The sequence below is a fragment of the Festucalex cinctus genome, chromosome 4 (genome assembly GCF_051991245.1).
Source record: "Festucalex cinctus isolate MCC-2025b chromosome 4, RoL_Fcin_1.0, whole genome shotgun sequence".
In the NCBI taxonomy this organism is placed as follows: Eukaryota; Metazoa; Chordata; class Actinopteri; order Syngnathiformes; family Syngnathidae; genus Festucalex; species Festucalex cinctus.
The window spans coordinates 21,521,891-21,531,292 of NC_135414.1; the positions used below are offsets into that span (position 1 = coordinate 21,521,891).

Sequence of the window (9,402 nt, forward strand, 5' to 3'; positions counted from 1 at the left end):
AGACAGCAAAGGGGATGATGACATTTTTGGAAGAGCACTGCAGACAGTGGAACCGATCATTGCTTGTATGTAAATGTAGTCAGTGATGGTGTCTACCTTTTTAAGAAAAAGTATGCCTCTCAAGTCATAAGAACGTTAAAATGCTGCTTGTACTGTACAGTTAACGGTTTTATGCTGGCAACAGTTTATCCCTTGAATTTCCATTTCCTTTTTGTTGCACCTTTAACAGAACTTCTCAATTCTCATGAGAACGCACTGATACAACTTTGATGCTCCAGACTGCCCCCAAGGCTGCTAGTGGGCGTCTTAAGCCAACATACGGACTACGTGAGGTCACTCGATGGCCGTCTGGGGTCCTCCGAGGAACAACAGCTCAGACCACTGGGAATCTTCGCTCTCTTGCCAGCGTGTTAAGTGAGGTCATCTTTTCCAAAAAACATGTTCTCATGTTGCCGGGCACACGCTATCAACTTGCTTTGTGAAAATACGGCCAGGCAGACACGAGAGCATCCTGTGCCATCGGTAGCGCTAACAATGGACCAAAAACAAGCCGCTGATACTGTACAAGCTGGTCCCTCAGGGAGATAAAAATGTGTGGCTTGTGTTTGCCTCCCACGTACAAGTGGATTAATGGCCGGAGCTGCTGTTCTGAGATGACTGATGACTTTAGAGCTTTGAAAGCTACCCCCCCCCCCCCCCCTCCCCCCAACCAACCTCTCGCTGTCACCTTTCTGTCTCCGGCGGGGTCACTGGACGGCGTCACCTCACTCTTACAGGAGATAAAGGTGACAAGATGATGTCTCGCAGGCCCCGCTGTCAATCGATGGATCATTAAAAAACAAAAGTAACTGCTGAGAATCACATTCCTTTACCGAAAAGAGACGTTTTAAGCATATCATAATATTGTTGTTTCCTGCTCTGAACACACAGACACACCTGCCAGAATATTATGTGTGAGCCAATGTGTCTAAAACACTATAATGTTCAGTTTGGATTGACACTAGAAGAGAACTATTCAAATAACAATACAATTATACAATTATTATTGTGGTTGCAGTTCACTCAGCAGCGTGAATAGCAGCTCCTCCTAATATTCTGACCCTCCCTCATGGTGACTGTGATGACTCCGCTTGTTGGAGTCATCAAAACACATAATTATGACACCACTCCGACGTGCCCGCTCATGACTGTAAACGTTTGTATGATGGTTTGGATGTGAATCATGCTGCATTTATGTATTTATTACCTGAGCCGCGGATGTTTGTCACTCTGGGAAGACATACAATAGCTGACGTTCTGACTGATTTTTTGTTGGATGATTAAATGAGACAGATGTTCTACTGAGCTTGCTGTACTGTTTATTTTGACTTACAGTGAACATGCCCTGAGACTGGCTGGGTACAAGTAACACATACACACACACAGACATGATCCTAACAAGGAAGTTGTAAAGAAAATGGATAGATGGAGCAGACATAAAATGTAAACTAGATAGAATGAAGTGCTGGTAGTAGTGTCGACTTCCGATATTAGATGTGAGTATGCAAGAATTGCAAAATTAACATCAATTTACAGGATTAAACTAGGACTTTGAATTTGAAGATGGTCTCTTGTGACGAGCTGTTGCTTGGTGGATTTTTAATTTTTTTGAGGAACGAGCAAGCTCTTGGACACGTCACCACTTGAGTGAAGCATAGAATATTTCCAAAATTCCCCAGTTTAAATTCTCCTGGAAATCTATTCTAATCTTTACGATCTTTTGCAACACTACTTGTGATCAACCGTTTTCATGTTTTACTTTGGTTAACTTCTTTTTGTATGCAGAGGTGGGCAGCATCACCATGTTACAAGGTGACCTGTAATACCGGCGGACAGGCCGTCAGAAACTTTGAGTCTCTGACAGAATAAGTGCCGATGTAAGCGATTTTTGGTCATCACCTGAGCCGTCACGGAACCGAAAAACAAACGCAAGGAGCGGTTGGATGTATGTATGTATCATATTGCTGGCAAATGACGAATGTTTATTGACGCACCCACCACTGCTTATATGACAATAAATTTGTAAAAAAAAAAAAAAAAAAAAAAAAAAAGAGACGTGAGATCTATTTTATTCCACCCTTTACATCCTCCAAAGAATTGTATTGCATTCTCATCTTGAAGGATGGTGTAAGATGTTTTTACGATTGTACGACAGTCGTTGACGACATTAAAACAAATCTATTGAAGAAAGCCCATTTTTCATACGGCATACATTCTCTGGAAAATTCAGCTTTTTATTAGGACAAAGTTCCCAGGAGCTGGCGAGGCAATAAAAAGTCAAGTAGATAAAAGAGAAGCAGGCGAGGATTAGGAAAGGGATGAAAGCTTTACAGTTTTCCATATTATCTTGTGAAAAGCCGTGTTCTTTGCTCACTCCCATTACAGTTTTACCTTCATTACGCTGAAGAACACAAAGAACGTGCAAGCAAAGGGATCCATTCCACGTTTTCAGCTTTACGTTTGTGGTGAGAAAAAGGCAGTAAATTAAGGGTTGCCGTGTGACTCACCCCCCCTCCTCTCCTCCCTCCTCAAAAGCTTTACCCTCCTCCTTCCCTTTTTTGCGTGTCTAAGAAGAAACTCTCCGCAAGTCGTGCAGGCTCATAAAAGCAGCGGCGCAGAGACGTCGACATATCTGAAGCTCGCAAAGATAAACACACTCAGGTATTCATTGCACATTTTATAGGCTGTCCAAAAAACATAAAAAATCTGTCCTTTTGAGACTTTTTTTTTTTTTTTTTTTTTTGAAACGTCAACTGCGGTGCTGCAGATCAATTTATGCAATAAAAAGCCTGCAAAGTTTCTTCTCACGCAGGGAGGCCTGAACTATAGTGCCAACCCCTGGGGTGCGTCTCTCTACCGGCGTATACCTTTTTAACATACTGAGTCTACATCTCTATCTAAAGTATCTATCTATCTATCTATCTATCTATCTAAAGTATCTATCTATCTATCTAAAGTATCTATCTAACTATCTATCTATCTATCTAAAGTATCTATCTATCTATCTATCTATCTAAAGTATCTATCTATCTATCTATCTATCTATCTATCTATCTATCTATACTTGCTGAAAAGCACGGCATAGTCCAAAAATCCAATATGATCAGAATGGAGTGCACTTACACAACACTATCTACACCTTATGGTGTCCCAAGTGCTTTACCATTACCACATTTACGATTTATTTTATTTTTTATTTTTTTTAATTTTATTTTTTAAATCGAAGTGTATTAAGACCATCTGCAGTCGGAGCCATGTCAACCTACAGGTTTCCCTGTTCACTACACCTTTTGAGTTTACAATAACTTACTTCAACCTCCAGGATCCCTCACCATTCACAGGTAGTTTCAAACAATATGATGCCGGATTCTATGTTATGAATAGACTTGTAGCTGGAAATCAATGTTGAATAGTTGATTCCTTAACTAAAAAGTTAATTCAACATCCATCCATCCATCCATTTTCTTGACCGCTTATTCCTCACAAGGGTCGCGGGGGGTGCTGGAGCCTATCTCAGATGGCTTTGGGCAGTAGGCAGGGGACAACCCTGGACTGGTTGCCAGCCAATCGCAGTATTCAACATTAATAATAATAATAATAATAATAATAATAATAATAATAATAATAATAATAATAATAATAATAATAATAATTGGCTTCACTGTTACAATACTTTTGGATGGGAGTGTTTGGCTGAAAAAAGTTAGGGAAAGACAGCTAATATAGAAATACAAGCAATAAATGCAGTCAGACACCCTCGATACAGAGTGTATCCATTTTATTTTTTAAAAACCATCTGTGAATGTGTTCTCTCTCCGGGCTTTGTCCACCACAGATGCTTCTTTTGTGCCTCGCTCCAAATCTTAATAAGCTGTTAAAATATTTGCCGAGACGGCTTTTCTTCATGTCTCTCCCTCTCTCTTTTTTTTTTTATTAGCATTATTATTATTTATACCTTTTCACGGGCAAAAAAATGGAGACGTCCACTAAATGTGATTGATTGGGCTTAAAAAAAAAATTGCCATTATTGCCATTAAGCGCCACATGTCAGCTGCCGCTTTTGTGGCGGCTGTATTTCTAAGCTAACCAGTGATCCATGAGCGCAGGCGGGAGGAGGAAGAGTGGGGTGGAGGAAGAATGTAACACCCTGAAAGAAAATGCCCATCTCTCTCTCTCTCTCTCTCTCTCTCTCTCTCTCTCTCTCTCTCTCTCTCTCTCTCTCTCTCTCTCTCTCTACGGATCTCACATGATTAAAAATACAGCTGCAGACACGAGCGTATAAGAGGCAAAGCCAGTCAAAGAAAGAAGTGGGGGAAGAAAGGGGAAAAATAGGGGTGAGAAAGGCTGAACTCTGAATTATAGAAATCATTTCTTTCAGGCCATGGAGAGGAGAATAAAAGGCATCGTGGGGGCCGCTGTATACAAACTTATCAGTGTGCACGTGTGAGCGGGGCACAAACCTGGCGGAATGTGAACGAGGCCGTTGGGGAGTCTTCATTAGCTACCACTGGCAGCTAACGTTAGCGGTCAATCAATCTATCTGTGGGCTGCCTAGTTTGAAGGAGGGAGAGAGAGAGAGAGAGAGAGAGAGAGAGAGAGAGAGAGAGAGAGAGAGAGAGAGAGAGAGTCCGATTCTACCATTAGCAGCCAGTACTAGCCATAGTTTAATTGGCTAGCGGTTTTATTTATTTAAACTGACGACCGGCGATAGATTGCAGTGGACTGCTAGCGTTAGCTGGCAGTGCTTCACGTAGCTGAACAAGATAGCTATATTTACATTTCGAACTACTAAATTAAACTGGAAGCCAACACAAGTCGTCTTTTGCAGGTTTAAAACACAACACACCCTACCTGATGTTTGATAACAAGTGCGGAGCAGCTATCCAGTCAGCCTGTGGAAAATGATGGCAGCTAATATTAGTAATCCCAGCTAAAGATTGAGTTGACTGCTAAATTAGATGTGAGCACAAGCCACAGGGTGACTGGAATGCTGCAGTCAACTGCCAGTCAGCATGCTATAGCATTGGGAGCTAACATTATCAGTCAATTGCATCTATCACTGGGCTGTAGTTGAAAACACTCAACGATGACATATACAGCAAGTTGTCAGCAAACCTGTGCTGATGGCTAACATCAGTGGTAGACATATCTAGTGCTTGGCTTCAGTTAGTGCATTCTAAGTTTGATGCAGGCTAAATTAATAATGGCCAAATTGACCAAATTTTTGTGTGTTTCTTTTGGTTGATGTCCAAATTGAACAATAACAGGTGCCATTCCAATTTTGCTGTAACACTATTGTTGAAATATGCCACATGAAGCCATAAAATACGAAGAAATTTAATCAAAGTAAAGATGATTTAGAGTCACGCTAACACATCTGTTGGGGTAGAAAAACTACATTTCATCTGCAAAAGCTGTGTTCCTTGTCAAAATTAAAGTCATAAAACCATCACGAAAGCGGCAATAAAAACTAGAGAGTCCTTGTCGCAATTTGCATATTAATCCAATGTTACACCCGCCTCATTAAAACTTTTACTGGACACAATCAAATTGAAAAACAGGAAATTGTGTCCTCTGCCAAGTGAGATGCACAGCAAGTGTCACAAAACAAATCAGTGGTGGATGTATGGCCAAACTGAGTCTGAGCAAATGGAAAACTAAAAGGCCCACTTCTGTGCTCTAATATACATTTTAGCGATGTGTCTTTTTTGTTAGAAACATTACATGTTGCAAGAACGCTTCTGTGATCCTGCATTTTAAAATAATGTTTTACATTATTAAAAATAAAACAAAGTCAACAACAAGCTATTTCATTAGTTGAAATTTCTGGAGACTTTAGAGACTCTCAATCCAAAGCAGGAGATTTGAAAAAATAGTTTTTTTAAAAAAAAATACCTGCTATACCTTTCAATGCAGCCAGGCTTCAAGTCTTGGTGAGGAAGTCGTGGTCCACAGTAAGGTTTCATTTCATGCACAATGCTGACAGTTCCGGTCATGTCATCTGTAAAATAATTAACATCGGCATTTATTGTCAAGAACGCGTTTATGTGCATCGCACAAAATTCGACCTCTGTATTTAAAGTCATCACAGGCAGCAAATGTTAAACTCAATAAAGGTTGGTTATTATATATATATATATATATATATATATATATTGTCTTTATATGTTGACAAGAGATAATAAATGAGCCTTCTTCCTCCACCCTCTCAGATTTGATCAGGTATCAATAAACTATCATATAACATATAAGCCGAATCAATAATTGTATTAAGTATCTATAAAATCGTATTAATTTGCATCCTTTGTCCTCTGAATGGGCCATTGTCTGTCATGGGATGAATAATGGATGACCTGAAAAGTCATTGGATGTGTCACCAGTTCAGCGTCTACTGAATGAATGTAGTTGTTTGTAAAAAACGGTTTTCAATCATACTTTTGATCCCGCAAAAGGCAGAGGAGTAGAAGTAAGCAGTGATTCCATGAGGGTCTTCGCTTTGGGCCCGAACTAGATGCTTTTTTGTGACCTTTAAGTGGACATGTTAAGGAAAATTAAACTTGTAATGGCTTGCATATAAATACCTAGTTGGGTCTGTGCAGGGCATGCTCAACCGCCAAATGTGATATTAAATTAAAAAAAAATAAAGCTTTGGTGAGCTACCAATGATAACAATGAAAAAGAGTGATATTGACTATATGTGGTCACAGACCATGTCCCATGTGTCAAAACCCACCTGGGGGGTTAACATGGTGGGCGACCACGTTGAATTACAGCTGCTTAGAACAAACGTGAAAACATATCCATCATTTCAAGCAATACGAAGGATCTTTGTTACTTCCTGGTTTGTGAATCCACCTAAAAAAAGATAACAAAAAGCTGCCCTTGTGGAAAGTGTCTGATATCGGCCAGAGGCAAGATACACACACAGTGTCATTCTTCTGCCGTGTTATTTCAAACATGACAAAATAGGTCAAATAATAGCGTACTCATATCCTGCAGATTTGTCAGCACAGTTTTGTGCTTGTCCTTAAAAACATCCCAGAATTATTGCTGATGGATGGATATAAGGAAAGATCTTATGGGCATGTGCTTGGAATTGCTGCAGTTAGAGATTTTTTTTTCCTCTGCAAATTTTGGTGTCACAACGCTTATGTAAATACTGTACATGATAGACCCCTGATCTATTTGTTTTTATTAATTGTTTTCTCTTTTCCAGTTTTGTAGGCTACATGATCCGTAGCAAACTACAGAATGTCACTATACTTTTATTTTTTCTTTGGGAGCCTTGGGTTTGATGTAATAAAGTGCATTGACTTTTTTTTTTATGAGCGAGGAGAAGGCCGGGTACTACGTAGTGTCACAAATCTGTTTAAATTTTGCAGTTGATGACATTTCTTTTCATTTGGACATCCACAATGGAACACGATAATAAGACAAAGACCTTTGTTGGCTCTCCCACACCCTACTTTTCTTTGTGTTATTATGTGGCATGATGTGCTGAGCTTTTTTCCAGGTTCATACTGTGCCCCCCTTTAAAAGGGAAGAGCTTGAGCCTTTTTTTCCCCACTCCCCCTTCCCTATGCCCCCCCCATCTAAGAAACTCGGGACGCTGAAAGGCAACCCAATCTATGGTGGTCTTCATTGTGTGTGGGAAACATTATAGAAGGTCCAATAAAAAAATAAAAAGAAAAAGAAAAAAGTCTGTGTTGCCCCTTATTCATATTAAGGACTAGGGGTGTTACCCCCTTAAGGAAAGGCCTCTCAAACAGCTGGCGTGCCATGTTAATCGGATAAAAACATCCTCATAACCATAATTGTAATCAAGATTGACAGGATTGTAAAATGAAGTGTCCACTTTCATCCGGACCACCATTATGACACAGGGTGGGTCTCGACATGCCCACCTGGCAAGCGAGAGGGCTGTTTGCTTAGCGACATCAGCTTTCTCAGTGGGGCTCCTGCGTTACATTCAGGTCCGCCCCACACGCACACACACAGTGGTATCTAGAGTGTGTAATAGGAGCCAAAATAAAGAGCCACTTAAGATTTGGCCCCAGCATGCACAAAGGCTTCCTCAGTGTGGCATATAATAGGGCCTGACCGTGTTACCCCCTCTTTAACCCGCCCTGTTTTCACCCCACATCTGTGTTATGAATGTACAAGTGTTATTTCAACACGCAAACATGCATTTGTAGGCTTTCAAGCACATTCCAAAGCAACAGGTGGCGCTATAACCACAAAATGTACCATCATGTAGCCAACAAGTTCACAAAAATCAACAATTTTTTTCATCAGAGTTTGCATGTAAATAATAGTAAAAACCATGGCGAATATCCTCACTTTTGTTAAATGTTTGTGTAGACAGCCTAGGCTTCGCTTATTATTGCCATCTTCCTGTTCCGCTCAACAAATAAACCCATGTTGGTCATAACTAGGGTCATGCAAGGGTTATGTTTACTGTCATGACTAGGGTCATGTAAGGGTTATGCTTACTGTTATGACTAGGGTCATGTAAGGGTTATGTTTACTGTCATGACTCGGGTCATGCAAAGGTTATACTTACTGTCATGACTAGGGTCATGTAAGGGTTATGCTTACTGTCATGACTAGGGTCATGTAAGGGTTATGTTTACTGTCATGACTAGGGTCATGCAAGGGGCCATGCAAGGTTAATGATCGGGTCATGACCGTGAGGTCAAGTGTCTGTTTTGAACTGATGTAACCAGCATCTATTTTCAACTGGTAAGATGCTCTGTGATGTCAGAAGCTATGTGATGTCAAGAATCTTTAATCTCTTTATCTGGTCAACAGCCAATCAGATAATACCATGTTAGTCCTGTTACCCACATGTCTAGCCACAGCCAATCAGATCGATTCGCTGTCTATATAAGCCTGTCTGAGAAGTGTGTGTTTTTGTCGAATTATTACCTCTGTTCCTCTGTACATCTCTCGTTGTTTCTCATCGAGTCAAGTTTGTTCCACATCTCTCGATGTGAAAAAATAGTTAAGGTTTTATTTGTGTCTGCGTTTTTGGGATCCAACCTCAGAACATAACAGTGGTAATGCTCTGTCCTTTCACTGTCACATATACTTGTATTACACGTTTTTTTGTGTTCCACCACAAAAGCACAAATGAACGCATTAAAATGTATCTCTTGCTCGCCGTAAGTGTTCGCCATTGTCTCGCAGAGCTGTTAAGACCTGCTCTTTATTGTTTGTCATCTTTCCCGCCTGGACCTCAATCACTTGAATGCCCAATCGAGAGCACTGTTTGGTGTTTGATTGGTGACGGGAGGGGAATAAGCGCGACGGAGACCTGTGGCTGCTCGGAGATACGGCTTCCCAGTGTCTGGAGGACAATTA

The 9,402-nt window shown here is 40.5% G+C and overlaps 1 long non-coding RNA gene across 1 annotated transcript in view; it reads right to left on the reverse strand.

Moving 5' to 3' along the window:
• LOC144017120 (uncharacterized) overlaps positions 1-9,402 on the reverse strand; it is a 189,088-nt gene that overhangs the window by 67,335 nt on the left and 112,351 nt on the right. Inside the window, exon 3 of the long non-coding RNA XR_013283112.1 lies at positions 5,944-6,040. This is a non-coding gene — a long non-coding RNA (uncharacterized LOC144017120). The remainder of the gene's footprint in view (positions 1-5,943; positions 6,041-9,402) is intronic.